Below are 22,270 nucleotides of genomic sequence, written 5' to 3' on the forward strand. Positions count from 1 at the left end.
TTCTGTAATTTGAGAGCGGGTCTTCAAGTACAGAATTTACCGAGCTCTGGTGGTATTCAGATCGGCAAGATCACGGAGGTTAATTTCTGCCTGTGGAGGGCCATGTCCCTTTCCCAAGCAGCGCAGGTAATCGGCCCAATATAGGAAATGAACGTTTTCACTTCGCTTCTTAGTAGGACCGGCCTCTGCCAATATATTTCCAATCGTGGGCCTATTGGCTGCGCTGTGGGGGTAGAGGCCTCCATCACGCATTCTGTTTGCGTTTTTCAAAGCTCATCATTTTTCTTTTCTAAGATCACCCTACAGCTTCTGTAGTTTCGGAGCAAACCGAGGCTGCTCTTGGTTCATTGGTTGTTTTTTTTTTCATTTCTTTGAGCCACCGCATTTCATCAGTGGTTATGGTGCTCGGCTGTGGGCCCGAATTCCATGGGTTCGATCCCGGCCGAGGCAGTCACATTTCGATGGAGACGGGGTGCCAGAGGCCCGTGTACTGTGCGATGTGAGAACACGTTAAAGAACCCGACGTGATCTAAATTATCCGGAGCCTTCCACTACGGCGTACCACATAGCCTAAGTCGCTTTGAGGAGTTAAACACTATGAAACACAGTAAACATTGCCATTTCCATGTAGCACTCAATGGGGTCCCTAGGGGGTGCCACACGGGCAAATGGCCCGGACAACACCTATAGTACACAAGTCTGCCGCCTGTGGAGAAAAGTGGGCCATAAAAATTGGGCTTCATCTCTTGACCCTACCCGACCTCGTTAGCAGTGCTGCGGAGGCCACCTCAGGTGACATGCGTACATATAGTCGACATCGGCCTCTTTACGGGCACAAAAGAAGAAATGCAACGTGGTTGTGTGCTCCATGCTGAAAAAGCTTCTGCTAGCCCCAATGAAGCTGCCCACACTAAACCTCCTTAGCTCCCATATATGCCATGGTGGAGTAGAAAAAAGGGCTTGCCCACATGTTCTCATATTGGCGGCTTGCAGGCTACTTCAGGCCGCGTGAAACGTAAATATAGGCTGTGTGTGGAAAAAACCTCGTAAAGCCTTATTAGGACTGCACAAACAAAACCTCTAAGGTCTCACAACGGCCGTGTCGGTGCGGGAAAGTGGGCGTGCCTGTAAGCTGCTCACATCGGTCTTTTGTAGAGGTATTCTCTGCAGATGAAACAGAAAATTACGAAGCCTAAATGGGGCTGCCGATGTATTGGACGCAGGCAGTCCCACATGGCTACAAAAAGGCTGAACGCACGGGGATGCCTGTCTTCTATTATGCACGCATTTTTGCTATTCTCTAGTTTGTATCATACCAGCTTGTACTTATAGGTAACTTGTACAATAATTCTCAGCATCTTTACGCGAATACATAAAATTATATGCTGTGGTCTTATGCAATAATTGCATTGTGCAAAAGAACTAGAACATGTGGATGATTAACTGTACTGATTCAGTCAACGGACCGTCGGTCCGCGGCCCGCACATCACGTATTCACAAGTCACAACTATGCGAGGTGTGCTGTCGGACCTCGTTCCGGTCATTTGAGAAATGTGAAGTGGATTTTTTCTCAGCGGGATTTATCGGGGGACCGCGAATCTATGGTCACTAAGTCTGGCAACCAGCGCACTCTTTCTAGGGTTTTGGCTGCCGTAAAAGACTCGCTGTGGCCAATTTCGATCACCCCGAGGTAAATCCGATCAAGACAGCGATTCTCCGTTCATCTGCCAGTCCGTGCGACTTCACGCTGTTCCGCCCAAGGGGACTGATTGATCAACGGGGAGAGGGAAATAATCAGTAGACGCCATTGGCTGGAGGGAGCCCTCGGAGGGGCGCATTTTCTGATTCATGCTCGAGTTGGCTAGTGTGTGCTGAAGAGAGCAGGGGGATGTTGGAGAGAGGGTTCGGTAGGGCCGAGGTAGCCCATAGGGCACCGACATGGAGATAGAATGCTTGCGCGCAGACAGAAGCTCGTCTACCCTTTCCTGCTGTTCAGCATTGGATAGTGCTTTAAAGCAGTCTAGCAGTATTGGCCACCCAGTGCGTTGTCTGGTTTTTTTAGTCCGCCATGTCAGCTTGCCAATATCGCACCGTAGTCCAGTTTTTAGCGACGTGTGAACACGTGCGCGTGATGCGCGAGCCACAGACGGGCCACGGATCGTTGATTCGTCGTGTAGGTTGCTGCTCATCCTCGCTCGCTGCACACTCAGTCGTTGAAGTTTTACAAGACCGGTTCGAATGGCGGCACGGGATTTCACGAAATCTAATATCGGACCGCTCAACTACCTTCCGGAGTCGAGAAATCCGTGCCTACCGGCTCCGGGCGGGAGTTGAGCACAACTTCGCATCGGCGCACCACCCTCAAGAGAATGGTCTCACCGAGCGGACGAACCAGACCCTACAATGGCGGCTCGCTACCTTCAGCATGAATAACAAAAAAGGCGACGCAGACTTTTCGCGGAGCCCCGGAGAGCCCCAACTGTGCATGCGCGACGCGCGAGCGTGAGACAGTTACTGCGTAATTTGTTTTCCTCAAATACAATTTTCATTTTCTTCATTCCGGACCGTCTTTCTCTTTCTTCTTTCACTCCCACTTCCTCCCTCCCTCTACAAACGGATGACGGGTGTCCACCGAGATATGTGAGACAGTAATTTCATTTCCTGAAATACAATTTTCATTTTCTTCATTACGGCTCCTTTTCTTTTTCTTCTTTCACTTCGACTTCCTCCCTTCCTCTAAGTTACGGTTCCGGTGTCCACCGAGATGACAGAGAATTACTGAGCCATTTCCTTTCCTCAAAAAGCGTTGCGTTCAAAGGGCAAGGCATCGCGCAGAACGGGTGATGGCTACTGACGGCGTTCCCTGGACTCCCTGCACGCTGCCGCGTTCCACTCCTAAAGGCGAAGCTTAAGCCTCATTAATTAGCAGCCAATTAGTATTCGGTCATTAATCAGTAATTAGTCAATATTTGTAATTTGCTGTTACTTAGTAATTAGTACTTAACTGTGTGTGACGTCACCAGCGCCACAGAGGCAGTCAAAGTGGTGCTGATAGGATAGGATAACTTTAGCTCTAGCACAAGTGCTTTTATGTGGTCATATGAGTCCATCCGCAACGGTCGGTTGCCCCAATTCCAGGGCTCCGCGGGATGCTGCCGTCAGCTGAGCTCGCCGTATCAAACCGATCTGGTCATCGCGGAAGCCGCTGAAGAGCGGACCCTCCCATTGCTCCGCACTTGGGTTTGTTATAACTGGGACGACGTCGACTTTCTGACATGCCCATGTTATGTTGATACAGTGTAGGATTTTATGGCACCACGAACAATTGCGTGCGTAAAGTGGGGGGTGAATTTTGCTTACTGTGTTTGTTGTGTTCGTCGACCAAGCGACGCCAGGCCGCTCCAACAGCCTTTGCCTCCTCCGCGCATACTCGCCGCCCGTTTCCCAGAAACAAGCGCGGGCCGACCGCTCCAACAAAAGCTAGCACCCACAAAAGCTAGCAGGCGTCTCCCCCGACGGCATCTGATCCCCACAGCCCCGTCGACTGACGCATTCCCCATTCCCTTACCGTGACCGTCTGCATTCCAACAGCAGCGAAAGTGCTTTCGTGTACACTCGCCCTCTCTCTCTCTCTCCCTCTGCGGTAATAAACCCCCAGTATCCACCCAGCAACTTCCTTGAGATGTTCCTCGCATGCGGGGCTCTCACGCCCCGCACCAACACGCCATTAACACTGGCGACGAGGATGGGATGTAGAGCGTACGCAGTTCGAGGTGTCGCCGATGGCTACTGGAGGACTGCACGGTGTCATCGAGCCTTTTCGTGGATCGTGGATTCAGCGCCTCACATTCTACCTCGTGGCAAACAATGTCTCCGACGATGCAAAGAAGCACGCGCTCCTCCTGACGCTATGCGGACGGACACCTTCGAGATTGCTCGCGTGCTAGTCACACCGAAGACTCCCGGAGAAGTCAGCTATGGGTACCTATAGTCACACTTCTGAAGCACTTCGATCCTAGACCACCCGGAGAAGTCAGCTATGGCGACCTAGTCACACTTCTCCAGAAGCACGTCGATGGCAGACTATCCGAGCTGTACAGCCGGTACGCTTGACCATCCGAGCTGTACAGCCGTAACGTTTCCAGCGACGTGACCAACTGCCGTAACAGTCGGTCAGCAGCTACGTCACAGCCCTCAAAAGTTTGACAGCCGACTGCAACCCTGGAGTGCTGACGACAACGCCTGCAACATCGACGACGCCGACCGAAAGCAAATCGATCAGCAGCTACGTCGTAGCCCTCATAAGTTTGACAGCCGACTGCAACCCTGGAGTGCTGACGACAACGCCTGCAACATCGACGACGCCGACAGAAAGCCACTCGATCAGCAGCTACGTCGCAGCCTCAGAAGTTTGACAGCCGACTGCAACCCTGGAGTGCTGACGACAACGTCTGCAACATCGACGCAGCCGACAGAAAGCCACTGGATCAGCAGCTACGTCGCAGCCTCAGAAGTTTGACAGCCGACTGCAACTCTGGAGTGCTGACGACAACGTCTGCAACATCGACGCCACCAGAAGCGTGCTTTGGACCTGTCCCTGCCATCAAAAAGTGCGTCAAGGCAGCAGCGAGGACTCAAGGGAGCGACGAGCTCCGCAGAAGTGCACGACTTCTCAACACAACAACGGAACGGTTCGTAGGCACCTTGGTCACATTAAACCAGGTGCAGCAGCCTACCCGACGGAAGATCCGCTGCCACACGATCGGACGAACGGACCAGCAGCAAGTGAACAATACACTGTGCCAGCTACGTACGTGATCACGCTGCCAGCGGAAACTTCGCCTGCGCACGACCTACCATCAGCGCCCCCCTCCGAACATGGAGAACCTGCGGCCAGTCTGGACGACCGTGCGACGCAACCTTGCGGAGACCAACCCAACGGGGCCACGCAACAGCAAGTGCTATGACCCCAGCGTGAAAGGCGTCCGCCCGACCGATACGGTGACCACAACTAAGGAGGAAGGGATGTTGTGATCGTCGACCAAGCGACGCCAGGCCGCTCCAACAGCCTTTGCCTCCTCCGCGCATACTCGCCGCCCGCTTCCCAGAAACAAGCGCGGCGCGGCCGCTCCAACAAAAGCTAGCACCCACAAAAGCTAGCAGGCGTCTCCCCCGACGGCATCTGATCCCCACAGCCCCGTCGACTGACGTGCTTTCGACTGAAAGTGCTTTCGTGTACACTCGCCCTCTCTCTCTCTCCCTCTACGGTAATAAACCCCCAGTCTCCACCCAGCAACTGCCTTGAGAGGTTCCTCGCATGCGGGGCTCCCACGCCCCGCACCAACACGCCATTAACACTGCACTTTCGCTGCTGTTGGAATGCAGACGGTCACGGTAAGGGAATGGGGAACGCGTCAGTCGACGGGGCTGTGGGGATCAGATGCCGTTGGGGGAGACGCCTGCTAGCCTTTGTGGGTGCTAGCTTTTGTTGGAGCAGCCGGCCCGCGCTTGTTTCTGGGAAGCGGGCGGCGAGTATGCGCGGAGGAGGCAAAGGCTGTTGGAGCGGCCTGGCGTCGCTTGGTCGACGAACACAACAGTGTTTACATTTGGATATGACCCCGTTTGAAGCTGTCTCCATGTCACAGCCTCTTCTTTGTTTAAGGGTTTGTGCGGTGGTGGGTACCGCTACCTGCTCCCTTTGTAGTCGTTGAGTATGGCCGAGTATTCCTGAGGTACTGGCAGGGATTCCTGAAGGCCGTTGACGCTGGATGCTCGGTAGTTAGTATATCCTCGAGCTATCCTGTCTGCCACCCCCGTGTGCCCGGGTACCCAGATGATCTTATGTTTGATCAGCTTGTGTGGCTCTGCATGTGTTTGTTGCGTCTTGCAGTGTACAGAGCGAAGTATGCGGAGCACTCTGTGACCGACTATCTTTGCGGCAGGCTGCTTGTGATGACCGCCCAGTCCGATAGGCGTCCGCTGCCGCTAGAGCGACGACCACTTCTTCAGCCTCAGCTATCGTGCATTCTTGCAGTGAGGCGCTGGTAATATCGCGTAATTCCGAGTTGGCTACAGTTTCCACTGCGTTGTTGGTGCCTTGTCCCCTTGTCATGGCGTATGTGGCAGCGTCCACATACAATGTTGTATCCTGGGATGCGTGTGTTTTCTATGCAAAAAAACAGCGCGAACAAACGGAGACGAAAAGTAGAATGCACAGGAACAAGCGCTTGTTCCTGTGCATTCTTCCTTTCGTCCCCGTTTGTTCGCGCTGTTTTTTTGAATAATGTATCACCAACTCGCCCGCTTATCTATAGCGTCTTTTCTGTAAGCGGTCGGCCCTTGCCTCTCTGCGGTCTTTGCCGAGGTTAGGGTCCATGTTTCTTGGTATTGGTGCCACCCTGAGCGTGCTGCGGTACTCATCGGGGATCGTTTCAGTTCATAATATTTCTCGAATTTGCTCGGTGTAGTCCAGTTTCTTTGAAAGATCTCGGCCTGTGGGGGTCTGGTGTAGTCTGCGCATTTGGGCAACATGCTGCGCTTCCCGTAGTTCTTCGAACGTGTTGAGCAGTCCCAAGGTTAACAGCTTTTCAGTTAAGGTGTCATGGGGTAGTTGAAGCGCGGTTTTATACGCTTTGCGTAAAATCGCGTCCGCCTGTTGTATTTCACTCTTGATATGATTTTAGTATGCGAGACTCTATGTCGCCCGGCTGACCACTAGGCTCCTGACCAGCTTGAGTGTGTCTTCTCGCATGTCATGGCGTCTATGTGAGATGCGCGTCATCATGGGGGCACTTGAAGTGTAGATGCCTTTAATAGCGAAATGGTATTAGTAGAGCGCTGACTTTTTTCTATCCACATCCCTAGGACCAGTATGAGTGTCTTCTCTGGTATTGGTTCTGCTTCGAGGTAGACTTGTAGTCGAAGTTCTTTACTGGTAGGGACTGTTCGGCTCTGTTTTCCTCTCCACACCCGTAAGAGCTCAGACTTTTCGGTCGAGCATGCCAGCCCTCTTGATGTGACGTAGCTTTCCCTCGCAGGTGGCCGCTTCTTGTAGCCTATTCACTTTCGCGACGAGTGAGCCAGTATTAGTTCATATTGTAATGTCGGCATAAATGACGTGGTGGATGTCTACGATTTTTTTTAGTTGCTTCTCCAGTGCGATCAAAATCACGTTGAATAGCGTGGGTGAAATGACCGACCCTTGAGGTGTTCCATTGTTAGGCGTTCGAAACTTCTAGGACAGAAGTTCTCCTATAACGATGGTTGCAGTTCTGTTTGATAGAAAGGCTTTGACGAGGCTGTGAATCCTCCGCGCGCAGTTCAGGTCGTCCAGGCCCGTAAGTATTGCTTCGTGGCAAACATTGTCAAAAGCCGCTTTGATGACTAGGGCCATTATTACGTTTTCTCCGTCCCTGGGAATGTTCCGAAGTACACCTTCATATTATTGAAGGAGTACCTCTTGACCTGATAATTTTGCTCCAAAGCCGAACATGCTGTGAGGAATCAGTTCGTTGTCTTTAATGTAGTTTTGAAGTTTCTGCGTTACCACTCGCACGTATAGTTTTCCCAGGCATGACGTAAGCGAGATCGGTCTGAGGTTTTCTATCTGCAGTTTCTTGCCTGGCTTGGGTATCATCATCACTTCGGCATGTTTGCACTCCACGGGGACAGTTTCAGCTTCCCAATGTTTGTTGAGGAAGTCTGTCAGTTCAGCGACCAGTGCATCGCAGAGGCTGCGGATGAGTGCGTTGTTTATCTTATCCGCACCCGCGGCCGTATTTCTGGTGGTGTTTCGCATGACACCGTAGCCCTCTTCTCGTGTGATGGGTCTGTCCAGATTAGCGTTATCGTCTCCCCAGTACTCCAATGTATAGGTCGGCGGGTGTGTGCAGCCAAAGCATTTGGCGCGCACTTTGTCGAGGAGTTCCGAGTCAGTTCCCCGCAACTGTTGAATCAACCGCTATATAAATTTCTTGGTTTCAGCTTTTGTCTTAGTCGGATCAAAGAGCGCTCTAAGGATGCACCAAGTCCGTGCCGTGCTTAGCGTCCCAGTAAGAGAATCGCTGAATTGTTGCCAATATTGTTTTGGCAGGTGTGTGGCCTTTTCCTCTGCTTTCGCTGTAATTTCGGCGATTTTAAACTCAGGTTTCCTGTTATGTTTTTGTTTTTTCCACCTCCTGGTGAGACGCCGCCTAGCATCCCAGAGTTCGAGCACCCGACCCTCCACGTTTGGTGTTTCTGCTGTTCGGTTTATGGTTTAGCTGTACTTGTCTTGCGTATCCCTAGCATGGTTTCCTAGTCCTTTAACGACTGTATGCTATTCGCGGTAAGGTTACTATCGCATATTTCGCGCAAAGCATTCCAGTCCGTTATTTTTGCCGTGCCCAACTGGCGTCTCAGCCTGTCTGAGGTTACTTGCGTCTTGAGTACGTAGTGGTCGCTGCCTAAATTTTCCAATAGGTTCTTTCATTCGGTTTGTCCGCTTCCTCTTACGAATGTGAGATCGGGGCAGGTGTCGATGCTGGCGCTATTTCCAACCCTGGTAGGAGTTGCTGGGCCCGTGAGTAGGTGGCAGTTGACGTTATCTGCAACCTCAGCTAGCGTTTTGCCTTTAATGCTGGCTTTTTGGTACCCCCTCCTCTTGTCCATGGCGTTAAAATCCCCGAAGGTTATTAGCGTATTGTTTTTCGCTAGTCTGTGGGCAGCGTGAAAAAGTTTAAAAGCTTTTGCTTTTTTTTTGCTTCAGGGGGCTGTACACGTTGACGATGAACACATTTCCTCTTGTCCTTTTCTTTTTCTGTATGATCTCTACAATCACAAGCTCAATGTCAGCGTCGGGCATGCTGTCGTGGTTGATAGCTATGACTGCCTTGCTCACTCAGATCGCTGTCTTTCCCTTTATGCGGCTGTCGTAGAATGTGTATCCCGTGAGAGCGGGTGTCGCGCCTGTTTCTTGAAGTGCGATAACGTCAGGCGAAGTCGGCTAAGTGTGAATGAATTGTTTTATGTGGCCTTGTTCCTTGCAATAGCCCCTGCAGTTCCAATGTCATATGTCTAAGATGCCTTTTTTGCTTTGGTTTCAGTTAGCCATAATTTAGGTTCTTGAGCTTGGCCAATTGTCCGTTCCCTAGGATGTAGGTGGATTGGGGAGTGCTGCTAACGCAGGGCGGTTGTAGGCCTTTTACTTAATATTCTCTGAGTATTTTTTTTTCCCGGAAGGCACTCCGTAGCTCCGCTAGTTGTCCTTGTACCTGATGCATCATTTGTTGCATCATTTGTTGCATCTGTTGTATTTTCGCTTTGAAGTTTGAGCGTGCCTCAACGCTCATCTGCAGCGAGGAGTGCGTTTGTGTAGCGTTCGACAGCGGGTGGCTGTTGGATTTAAGGTCTTGTATTATCTTTGTGAGTTCCGAAATTTGGCGTTCCAACTCGTTCTGTTTAACGCGGGCAAGTTCTAGTTCGCGCTTAAGGGCTGCTTTCTCGGCGTCTTCATGCTCAAGGTCACGGTTGCATGCATTGTTTGTATTGGTGCTGTGTTTGCTACCGTGCGGAAAATGCTTTCGCCTCTATGAACTTTAGGCTGTCAAAGTGCCCCCTGAGATGCCGCTGCCGCTGTGATTGCCGCGCCGTTGTTTCCACAATTATACTCTGGTGGTGGTGGTGAAAATATTTTAATGAAATTGCTTAGGAAGTTGTAGCGGCGGGTAGAGCTCTTAGTCCTGAACCCCAATGCCGTAGGCAGCTTTCCGGGCTCTTTCGATGAGTCGCTTTTGACTCGTTTCGTCCGAGCTGGTCAGAGCTGCCTCTCACCCCTCCTACGTTTCCTGGTTATTGACAGTGACCGCCGGATTTGGTTGGCAGGCACATACCATATGGTACAGGTCCTCCTTCTCCTTGCAGAACTTGCATTGTGAGTGAAATGACTCCGGGTGTATGGCGTGTATACTTCGTGGATTGTTGTAAGTGTTGGTCTGTAGCTTTCGAAAGTGTAGCTCCTCCCCTGTGTCCAATGTCTTAGCCGGCGGAGAGTAAACTCGACGGAATAATCTTAAGTGCTGAAGTATGTCGTTATAAGTTAGGAATGGGGTAGGAGGTGCCATGGCATCCGCACTGGGAGCCCGGGGGAGAAATTCTCGAGCTGAGTCATGTGTGCTGTCGTTCCCTGGGATGCCTTGGTGACCTGGTACCCATATTAAGTGTTTGTGTGTGGGTTAGTAGCCACGGGTGTAGCTGTCTTGCAGGATTTTAGCTGCTAGTGGTGAGATCCTGCCCATGAGGTAATTGCGATACGCTGTCAGTGAATCTGTAAAAATATATTCCGAGCTAGTGTGTGTTGCAGCTAAAGCAATCGCCACTTCTTCCGCAGGCAGTATGTCCTGGCTAGCGAGTACTAGTCCGTCCATTGTTTTATTTTCGTGCACTACCGCGACGGCCGTCATTCCCTGCTCGGGACCCGCAGCATCGACACAGAACACGCCTTCGCGCCCGCCGTAGTGCCTTTTCATAGCTTTGGCTTGTGCTTGTCGTCTTGACTGGTGAAAGTCGGGGTGCATATTCCCGGGTAGTGGCGCTGCCTTGAATTGTCCTCTCCATTAGGCTGGAATGTCGTTTTTAGCGTCTAGCTATCGGGGACAATTGATGTTTAAATCAGTGAGGACTTGTCGGCCAGTCCAACTAGCGGAATGCCGTAGCAACTGCGCCGTGAGGTGTGCCTCTATTAACTCCTCTATCGCGTCGTGCACTCCCAATCGTGAGAGCCGGTCCGTCGACGTCGCAAGAGGGAGTCCCAGGGCCTTCTTGTAGGCTGTTCTGATTGTGACGTCGAGGTTTTTGATGCCACCCTTCTTGAGGCGGAGGTAGGGCGCTGCATAGACGATGCGGCGTATGACGGAAGTCTGCACCAGTCGCATACTATCTTCTCGCATCTATGATTTCCGCGTTGTTATCTTGGCGACTTGCTCGCTCACGAGCCGTAGTTTCTGGAGGGTGAGGAGGTTGTTGCTGTTGCTATTTATGTAGAGACATAGTATCTTGAGTGTCTGAACGTCCTTGATGGGCGAGTTGTGAACGCGGATGTTGATGGTGTCCTGATTATTGCGTTGACGGAAGACTCGGGAGAGAAATTTATTCCACACGCCCGTGCATAATTTTGAAATGTTGTTGCCGCTGTTTGTAGTCGTTCTTCAATCATCCCCATACTTCCCGCGGTAGTGCAGGTGGTTATATCATCAGCGTACAGGGCGTGGCGTATGCCCTGTACCTGATTCAGAAGGGGTGGGATATCTAGGAGTGCGATGTTGAAGAGAAGTGGGGATAGTATTGCCCCTTGTGGATTGCTTCTCATGCCCATCTTCGCTTGAGTTGTTTGTTTTGTGCTGGTGCTGAAGTTGATGGTTCTGTCTGTAAGGAAATCGCAGATGTACGAGCAGACTCGCAGGCCAGTTCGTGCTAGGAAGATTGAGGATTGTGGAGTGCTTGCCATCGTCAAACGCTCCCTTGAAGTCGAGGGTTAGAAGCGCTCGGTTACTGTTTCTGCTTGCGGCATCAATGACTTCGTGTTTGAGTTGCAGAAGCACACCATGGGTGGACAAGAGTGCTCTGAATCCAAACATCGTGTGTCGCAGTAGCTCACTGTCCTCAACATAATTGGAGAGACGCGCGTGGACTGGCTTTTCCATGAGTTTGCCTGAGTACGACGTGACGGAATTATACTCGGGATGGCCATTGGTCAAACCACACTCAATTTTCTTAGCTCTACTTGCGCAGGGACCCTAGAACGCTCTGATTTGTAAACCGTTCCTGTGGAAAATAAACCTTCAACTTTAAAAAAAATTGCTGTTCTTTAGCTAATGTTAAGCCATGATATACGTAGCGAAAAGTGCTATAGTCTCTCACACACATCCCAAACATGGCCAAACGGGTTCACTAAGTCCGATGTAAAACACTGTGGACGCACTCACATTTGCACTCAGCCTTAACACGTGTTCAGTGCAGCGGTGAGTCTATGAATCTTGTTCTATGTTTTCCTCCTTCTGCTGCTCATCCGCATCACTTTGCTGACTACCAGTGGCCACAGCAGTGGCCATAGCACGCCGTTCGGCTTCTTGGCGACGTCTTTTCACGAGGTGTTCCTCGCGTTGCTCCGGCGTTTCAGATGCACGTTTCGCCTTGGCTCGATCTTTCCTCCGTTGTTCGGCGGCCTGCTCCCAGGCGACTAACTCTGGATCGGAAGGACTGAATTTCTCTGCTCTTCTGCGTCGTTTAGCAGCAGCCGCACTCTCCTTGGCTTCCATGTCGAACGCACCCGCCAGTTCTCTGTCAAGCGCATGATATAAACGCGGCACACCCTCCTCGCGCGTGCGCAGTAGCGCGCGACGCATCTTTCGTAAACACGCAAAACCGGCTAAGGTCAGGCGGCGGCGGCCGTGGTGAGGAGGAGACGCACAGGCGCTTCTAGTGACTTCACTTGGTTTTCGCACATGCGCAGAACTGGGGGCTCCCGCACACGCGAAACTCGGCTCTGACCCGCGTAGTGCAGCTTTTCGCTACAAAGGACACAATGAACGAGGATTGATAATCTCAGCCCTCGCAACAAGCTTGAGAGTTTGCCGGTGAATAAAACAAGGCAAACACAGAAACAAAGCGCATGCAAATGGTAGAAGTGCAGCGGAGTGAAGGAATCTGAAGAGTGATAGAAAAAGGAAAGGAGCGTTAAGCGCGCCCGCTGCCTTAACGGACAATAGAGGACGAGATGAGAGACACAAAACGGACATGTAGTAACTAATGCAAGGATAGCACTGGGATCAATAAAAGAATGAGTACAAAGTCGCAGTGTGCGAGAAAAATCACTTTTTACAGAAATAGCTTATGGCATTTTTTCCACTCCCATGTGGAAAACATAAGCGCCAATAAGAGACTAAACGAGGAGCACCAGCAGCAGAAGCTCGCAATAGTCAAACGATGCCACACTGTTCAAATGAAAAATAAGCACAAATTTGCGGAATACTAGAAATACATCAGGAAATAGGTTTTCGTATATTGGTAACCTGTGTATCAGCAAAAATAGGCCATAGAAAAAAATGAGACCAGAATAAAGAGCGATTCTTATAATACCTAACCCAAGGATAGTACACGATGCAGGAAACTCGTAAAAAGTCGCAATGTAATAAAAACGCACTTCAGGAGGGAACAGATTTGGTTGTTGTCAACGTATACATATAAACCATAACGAGCAATAGATGACGCGATTGGAGGCAGAGTACGGTCAAATGGCAACGAGTGGCATGGGTTAAATAAGAACGATTACATAAGCCGAATGTGCAAGAAAAATGGCTTTTTATGGAAATAGTTTACCACCTTATTGCAAATCATACGAAAAACATTTAAATAAAAAAGACGCGACGAGAAACAAATTTAGCAAACGGTCTAAATTTTAAAATATTACCACAAACATAAAAATTTTTAAACATTACTTCCTCATGCGAAATTTTAGCGCAGCTCATCAGCTGTTTCAGCCTTTCGATAGATTGGGGCGGAGAATTCTAGCAAGATATATATACGTAAAATTAAATACAACGTGCTAATTTTCACACATATTTCTTCTTCAAGAAACACGCCACTGACAGTTCTTGATTGTCATGAAGGAAGCTTTGTGGACAGAGAAATATATGAACATATGCTCGACTTGCTGCACCAATGCCTGAATCGAATCTCAAAGACGAGGTCTGCGCAAGTATTTCGTGAGTTTGTCACAGTTGTTGGAGCCGTTACGGTCGAGAGGAACGGAATGTTCTCTTGCATAAGTTGAATGAAATTCCCGCTTGCCTTTATATCTACATTTGAGTGCCCTGCCACCCTGGCAGGTGGCAGCATTTCTGGTGCAACGTTGTCAACGCCAAAGCATGCAGCGCACATCTGTCACTACTGCCACGTAGTTTAAAGCACGACTGATATGTCCACAGTTCAAACAGGACAGTTATGCGCATTCCCTCTGGTTCAGGTGTCCACCGAGATGTGTGAGACAGGTACTGCTCATTTCCTTTTCTCAAAAGCCAATTTACGAATTTTACCCTCTGCTTTCCAACATACGCTCTGATGATACGAGACGTCTGGCGAAGGAGCGGCGGTGTAGATGCCACCGCCAACGCACGCGCACTCTTTCTACCACTAATGTGTGGCGTCACAGTTGCTATCGGCAGCTGCGATCCCCACTTGCACGCTGGTGCTATGGAGGGGGGGGGGGGAGGATGCGCTTTTAATTTCTCCTTGCCAAGCTGCCGCTCTATTGCTTTCGCACCTTCAGGGTGTCCACTGCTGGTTACAACGGACAACTGCGACGGCGATGGCGACGGCGACATTGAAAAACGCGGAAACGGGCACCTAAGAGCTGCGCTCTAAAAGTAAAGCAAGCTGAAATTGGTAGTCTGCTAAAAAAACAATACACCTAGAAAGAGGGTTTGATCTGTCGATAATGTGTACATAAGCAACCATGAGGCGTAGTTTGACGATAAGAGAGACAAAAGGACTTGTGATAAGTAGAAAAGAATATAGCTCAAAGATCCAGAAAATATCTTCAAAGGCGGAATATGTTTCAACCACACTTCACACGGGACTAGGTAGGCATGTTTTTAATTGATACTTAAAATCTCTTATGAGCAAAAAGGGACGAGTAGAAAGGCACACAACTGCGAAGCATTGTGTATTCGCACGACAGCACAAGAATGAAAACAAGAACGGGCAGAAAGAGAGAGAGACAAAATTTATTTACACAGGAATTCGGGGCACGCCCCAGGGTCCCCGCACGACCCCCACTGCACTCAAGTGTTTATGTTCCTGAGGTCCATAACACTGGCAGCACGGCCGGTGGCGATGGTCTGCACGGCCGGGTCCTCCGAGCGCAGCAGGGTCTTCGAGTCCTCCCAGGTCTTGAGGTTCTCTAGGTCCTGCGGGGGAGGGTCCGGCGGGCAGAGGCAAAGGATGTGGAGGGAAGAAGCGAAGAGTTCGGGGCATAGGGCACATGCGGGAGTGGGAAAGGATGGATGATAGTGGGCTAGGTTAAGGGGTGAGGGGAGAGTGTGTGTCTGTAGTCTACGCCAGAGTGTTGCGTGTTTGTTATTTAGGGAGGGGTGGGGCGGGGGTAGAGCTGGCGTGAGGCTTTGTATGCCTGCGTCAGCTCGCGAAATGAGTGCATGCGCTCCATCGTGAATCCCCGATCCGAGGCCACCTGAGCCCGGTTTAAAGAACCTCAGGGTAAAAGGTTGGGACCCTCGTTTCCGGGATTCCCGGAGTGCGCAGGCACCCATATCAGCTCCACATGGCGGGAGGGGGTGCATCGGGCGAGTCCAGTATGCCAAAAGCAGGGGCATGAACTCGGCCTCGAGCAAAATTCAAAATCGCAGTTTTGGAGTCACTTAGTATATACCGGGCTTCTGTGCGAGTGATAGCTAGTGCAATGGCGGCTTCCTCTGCAAAGGGCAGAAAAGCCCTAATTTACTAGAAAAAGTATTTCATAACGAAAACGTTGGTGGCTAGTTTGTACTTTACATGTAAAATGCAATCAGCACAAACATACTCGGCGAGAAACATGTGAAGGAGGACGTCTAGGAAATAAAAAGATAAACCACGGATCAAAAGTATAACGAATACAAAGGCCCAATGCACAAGAAAAATCCATTTCTAAAAAGAAAGCTGCTGGCTGATTTGCACTTCCGACGTAAAATGCATTCGGTACAAATATACTCAGCGAGAAATATGTGAAGAAGGACGTCTAGGAAATAAGATAATAAACCAATGATAAAAACTTATAACGAATACAAAGGCGTAATGCACAAGAAAAATCACTTTATACGGTAAATATGACAGAAGCCAAGAGCCACAGAAACCAAGGGGCACAGGGGATTTTTTTTAATGAATTTATTTATTTTGTGGTGTTGATCAATTTAGAATATTTCTTAATATGTCGTCGCTTAAAGCTAATTGATTAGAAAAGCAGAAGAAAAAACAACCACATGCCGCCGGTGGGATCCGAACCCACGACCTCCGAATTACGCGTCCGGTGCTCTACCTCTGAGCTACGGCGACGGCTGTCAAACCTTCTGCTTTCGGTCACAAAAATGAACAGGGGAGGGGAAAACCTCAGGTTGCGTGAGCCAACGTTTCGACAAGGGGACTTGTCTTTGTCTGGGAAAAGCGTTCATCATTGGCAGGGATTAAATAGGGCCTTCGCTCCGAGGAGGAAGGCCTCGGGGGTGGGGAAGGAAAGTGGTGTGAGAGGGGATATGTGTCAGGAAGGGGAGGGAGATGAATCTTGATTCTTTAAGCTGCAATAGTGGAAAAACTTATATCCAGGGGGTGTGTAATGAACAAAGGCTTTGAAGGGGCTGCGACGGGGGGTTGGCGTGGATGGACCTGAAAAACTCAGATAAGAGGATTAGTCAGCGTGGTACAGGGAAATGAGAATAAGGAAAACAAAATAGGCTGACCCAGGAAGGAGAAAGAAAATGGGGGGGGGGCATTTCCAAGGAAGGAAAAGGCAGGGGGGGGGGGGGCGTGGGGAATGGCCCGAGTTCAGAGAAAGCCAAAAGGTGGGGGCGGAGGGAGTAACAGGAATGTCATGAATTCCGATAACTGGTAGTACAGGATTAGGAGAAAGGAAAAAAAGAAAAAAAAGGAGGGGGTGAACAAAGGGAGAGGGTGAGAAGGCCGGAAATGTGGTGGAAGATATGACCTGGGAAGGGTGCAAAGAGCGATAGTATACTCAGAAGTACTTGTATTTGGGCGTGTTGGTTCATAACTTTTCCGGAGGACACAGGGGCGCAAGAAAAGACACGGACCTAGAAGCAGACAGGGACAAGCCCTTGTCCCTGTCTACTTCCACGCCCGTGCCCCCCATCCCGCCCCTGTGTCCTCCTGAAAAGATAAAATACTTGTGCGAGGTTCCAGGAAGTGGTCTGAGCACGTGCAAGACATTTGTTAAGTTAAAATTATGCTAACACTGGAATGTACCTGAGAGATTCCAGGTTTCCTCTGGACATGTTAATCCCTGTTGGTTGCAGTGTTTTAAATTTGTGGATTAGGAATGCTTCGCTGTATTTTCTGTCCCTAGTCGATTTGAAGCCTGACTGAAGAATGAACAATTTGAGTTCGTCGAATTTGTGATGGCGTTGATTAAAATGGCTCGACACTGCCTTCTGTTCACTCCGTGTTGTGTCAGCCCGGTGCCCGTTTAATCTGGCACTCATTGTTTGCCCGGTTTCCCCGATCTATTGTTTCTGGCAGAAGGAGCACTGGAGCATGTAGATAATATTGGACGATGTGCAGTCAAAACTAGTCTTTATATCGAAACTGAAATCGTTTGCCGTACTTTTAACCGTAGTGTCCCTTTGTAAATGTTTGCATGTCTTGCATCTAGGTCGAGAGCATGAAGTTACTGTCGGTGGTGGTTTCTTACCAAGCCTAGCATGCACCAGGATGTCCTTCAGGTTTGTGTTGCGTCTCTATGTTGCCCTTGGTGCGTCGGGAAATATTTTCTTGAGACGGTCGTTACCAGTTAAAATGGGGTAGTATTTCCGCAGGATATTGTTTATGTTTGGAAGCGCGTTTGAGTATTTCGTTATAAGTGCAGGAGGTCGTTGACTGTTAGCTTTTGTTCGTTTTTTAAGAACTACATCTCTTTTCAAAGTGGTTGCTCGTTGGAACGCATTATTGAGGGTTGTCTGTGGATGGTTTCTGGTGATTAGTGTGTTTTTTAGCGAGTGTAGGTGTTTCAGGTAGTCGTCGTCGTCGCTACATATTCTTCTTAGTCTCGTTGCCTGTCCTACGAATATACCTTGTTTGCAGTGTCTTGGATGATGGCTAGTGAAATCTAAATATTGTTGTCGGTCAGTGGGCTTCCTGTAAAGTGTGGTTTTGAGCTTGCTATTTTCTAAACGGACAGTGGTATCAAGGAAATTGACTTGCGTTTTCGAGGAGTTGAAGGTGAATTTAATGCTCGAGTGGCATGAATTGAAATGTGTGACGAATGTCTTCAGGGTCTCAGCCCCATGCTCCCATATCTTGAAAATGTCGTCTATGTAACGCAGGTATATAAGTGGTTTTTTTAAAAATGAATTTAGAAGTTGAGATTCTAGTAGCCCCATAAAAATGTTCGCCTAAGTGGGTGCGAAAAGAGTGCCCATGCTTGTTCCAAATACTTGAAGGTAGTAAGAAGAATCGAATTCAAAGTAGTTGAGTGTAAGTACCAATTCAAGTAGCGTGAGGTACACTTCAGTTTCGTGCGGGTGAGGACTTTGAGTTAGAATTTTGGAGAGTGCGTCCATACCTTCATTTGTGAGAATATTTATGTTATTTATGGGTATTTATGTTATTTATGGGTATTTATGTTTAGAAGTAACCTAACCTTGAGTGTGTTCATCAGCGCCACCCACGTTCATAAGCGGCGGACGTAGAACGTCCTGATTTACCGCAGGTGTGACGTAGAACGTCATCGAACGGAGAGGGTGGAATCTGTGTGAGAACCCTCTTATGCTTCCTACGGCATCAAGGCTGCCAGAATCGAGGCCCTCGCTAAGCAATTAAGCAAACAAGGAAGGGGAATGAGGGGCTTGTTGTATATATGACAGAAGCCAACAGCCACAGAAAGCAAGGGGCACAGGGGATTTTTTTTGAATTTATTTATTTTGTGGTGTTGATCAATTTAGAATATTACTTAATATGTCATCGCTTAAAGCTAATTGATTAGAAAAGCAGAAGAACAAGCAACCACATGCCGCCGGTGGGATCCGAAACCACTACCTCCGAATTACGCGTCCGGTGCTCTACCTCTGAGCTACGGCGACGGCTGTCAAACCTTCTGGTTTCGGGCGTATTTATCTTTACAAGTAACCTAACCTTGAGAGTGTTCATCAGCGCCACCCACGTTCATAAGCGGCGGACGTAGAACGTCCTGATTTACCGCAGGTGTGACGTAGAACGTCATCGAACGGAGAGGGTGGAAGCTCTGTGAGAACCATCTTATGCTTCCTATGGCATCAAGGCTGTCAGAATCGAGGCCCTCGCTAAGCAATTAAGCAACAAGGAAGGGGAATGAGGGGCTCGTTGTAAATATGACAGAAGCCAACAGCCACAGAAACCAAGGGGCACAGGGGATTTTTTTTAAATGAATTTATTTATTTTGGGGTGTTGATCAATTTAGAAAATTACTTAATATGTCATCGCTTAAAGCTAATTGAGTAGAAAAGCAGAAGAAAAAACAACCACATGCCGCCAGTGGGATCCGTACCCACGACCTCCGAATTACGCGTCCGGTGCTCTACCTCTGAGCTACGGCAACGGCTGTCAAACCTTCTGCTTTCGGGGTTATTTATGTTTACAAGTAACCTAACCTTGAGAGTGTTCATGAGCGCCACCCACGTTCATAAGCGGCGGACGTAGAACGTCCTGATTTACCGCAGGTGGTAAAAGCAGCTGGTTAATTTGCACTTAAGACGTAAAATGCATTCGGCACAAATATACTCGGCAAAAACGATAAGAATTAGAACTTCTAGCCAGTAAAATGACTGCCCAGTGATCAATAGTAGAAGGAATGCAAACGGCAATTCTCAACAAGAAAAATAACAATGAGGAGATAACTGTTGGCTAATTTGTACCTCAGACGTAAGACGCACAAGCATACTCGGCGATAAAGATCAGAATTAGAATATCTAGCTAGTAAAATGTTAGCCCACTGAACAAAAGTAGAATGAATGCAAAGGTCTAATGCATCAAAAAATAACTTCATAAGAAAAAAGCTGTTGGCTAATTTGTCCTCCAGACGTGAAATGCATTCAGCACAAATATACTCTGCGAAAAAGATAAGAATTAGAACATCTAGCCAGTAAAATAATAGCCCAATCATCAAGAGTAAAACGAATACAAACGCCTAATGCATAAGAGAATTCACTTCTTAGCAAAAAAGCTGTTGGCTAATTTGTACTTCAGACATAAAATGCTCTCAGCACAAACATAATAGGCGATGAACGTAAGGAGAACCCTAGCAAGTAAATTGACAAACCAATGATCAAAAATAGAACATATACAAAGGCCTTATACACAAGAAAAATCACTTTGTACGGAAAAAGCTGTTGGCTAATTTGTCCTCCAGAAGTAAAATGCATTCAGCACAAACATATTCGGCGATAAACGCCAGAAGGAGGACCCTAGCAAGTAAAATGACAAACTAATGATAAAAAATAGTACGAATACAAAGGCCTAATGCATAAGAGAATTCACTTCACAGCAAAAAAGCTGTTGGCTAATTTGTACTTCAGGCATAAAACGCACTCAGCACAAACATAATAGGCGATGAACGTAAGGAGAACCCTAGCAAGTAAATTGACAAACTGACAAACCAATGATCAAAAATAGAACATATACAAAGGCCTTATACACAAGAAAAATCACTTTGTACGGAAAAAGCTGTTGGCTAATTTGTCCTCCAGAAGTAAAATGCATTCAGCACAAACATATTCGGCGATAAACGCCAGAAGGAGGACCCTAGCAAGTAAAATGACAAACCAATGACAAAAATAGTACGAATACAAAGGCCTAATGCATAAGAGAATTCACTTCTTAGCAAAAAAGCTGTTGGTAATTTGTACTTCAGGCATAAAACGCACTCAGCACAAACATAATAGGCGATGAACGTAAGGAGAACCCTAGCAAGTAAATTGACAAACTGACAAACCAATGATCAAAAATACAACATACACAAAGGCCTTATACACAAGAAAAATCACTTTGTACGGAAAAAGCTGTTGGCTAATTTGTCCTCCAGAAGTAAAATGCATTCAGCACAAACATATTCGGCGATAAGCGCCAGAAGGAGGACCCTAGCAAGTAAAATGACAAACCAATGACAAAAATAGTACGAATACAAAGGCCTAATGCATAAGAGAATTCACTTCTTAGCAAAAAAGCTGTTGGCTAATTTGTACTTCAGGCATAAAACGCACTCAGCACAAACATAATAGGCGATGAACGTAAGGAGAACCCTAGCAAGTAAATTGACAAACTGACAAACCAATGATCAAAAATAGAACATACACAAAGGCCTTATACACAAGAAAAATCACTTTGTACGGAAAAAGCTGTTGGCTAATTTGTCCTCCAGAAGTAAAATGCATTCAGCACAAACATATTCGGCGATAAGCGCCAGAAGGAGGACCCTAGCAAGTAAAATGACAAACCAATGATAAAAAATAGAACGAATACAAAGGCCTAATGCATAAGAGAATTCACTTCATAGCAAAAAAGCTGTTGGCTAATTTGTCCTCCAGACGTGAAATGCATTCAGCACAAATATACTCTGCGAAAAAGATAAGAATTTGAACATCTAGCCAGTAAAATGATAGCCCAATCATCAAGAGTAAAACGAATACAAAGGCCTAATGCATAAGAGAATTCACTTCATAGCAAAAAAGCTGTTGGCTAATTTGTACTTCAGACATAAAATGCACTCAGCACAAACATATTCGGCGATAAACGCCAGAAGGAGGACCCTAGCAAGTAAAATGACAAACCAATGACAAAAATAGTACGAATACAAAGGCCTAATGCATAAGAGAATTCACTTGTTAGCAAAAAAGCTGTTGGCTAATTTGTACTTCAGGCATAAAACGCACTCAGCACAAACATAATAGGCGATGAACGTAAGGAGAACCCTAGCAAGTAAATTGACAAACTGACAAACCAATGATCAAAAATAGAACATACACAAAGGCCTTATACACAAGAAAAATCACTTTGTACGGAAAAAGCTGTTGGCTAATTTGTCCTCCAGAAGTAAAATGCATTCAGCACAAACATATTCGGCGATAAGCGCCAGAAGGAGGACCCTAGCAAGTAAAATGACAAACCAATGATAAAAAATAGAACGAATACAAAGGCCTAATGCATAAGAGAATTCACTTCATAGCAAAAAAGCTGTTGGCTAATTTTTCCTCCAGACGTGAAATGCATTCAGCACAAATATACTCTGCGAAAAAGATAAGAATTTGAACATCTAGCCAGTAAAATGATAGCCCAATCATCAAGAGTAAAACGAATACAAAGGCCTAATGCATAAGAGAATTCACTTCATAGCAAAAAAGCTGTTGGCTAATTTGTACTTCAGACATAAAATGCACTCAGCACAAACATATTCGGCGATAAACGCCAGAAGGAGGACCCTAGCAAGTAAAATGACAAACCAATGACAAAAATAGTACGAATACAAAGGCCTAATGCATAAGA

This window comes from Amblyomma mixtum, chromosome 2 (assembly GCF_055824585.1).
Source record: "Amblyomma mixtum isolate Tamu chromosome 2, ASM5582458v1, whole genome shotgun sequence".
In the NCBI taxonomy this organism is placed as follows: domain Eukaryota; kingdom Metazoa; phylum Arthropoda; class Arachnida; order Ixodida; family Ixodidae; genus Amblyomma; species Amblyomma mixtum.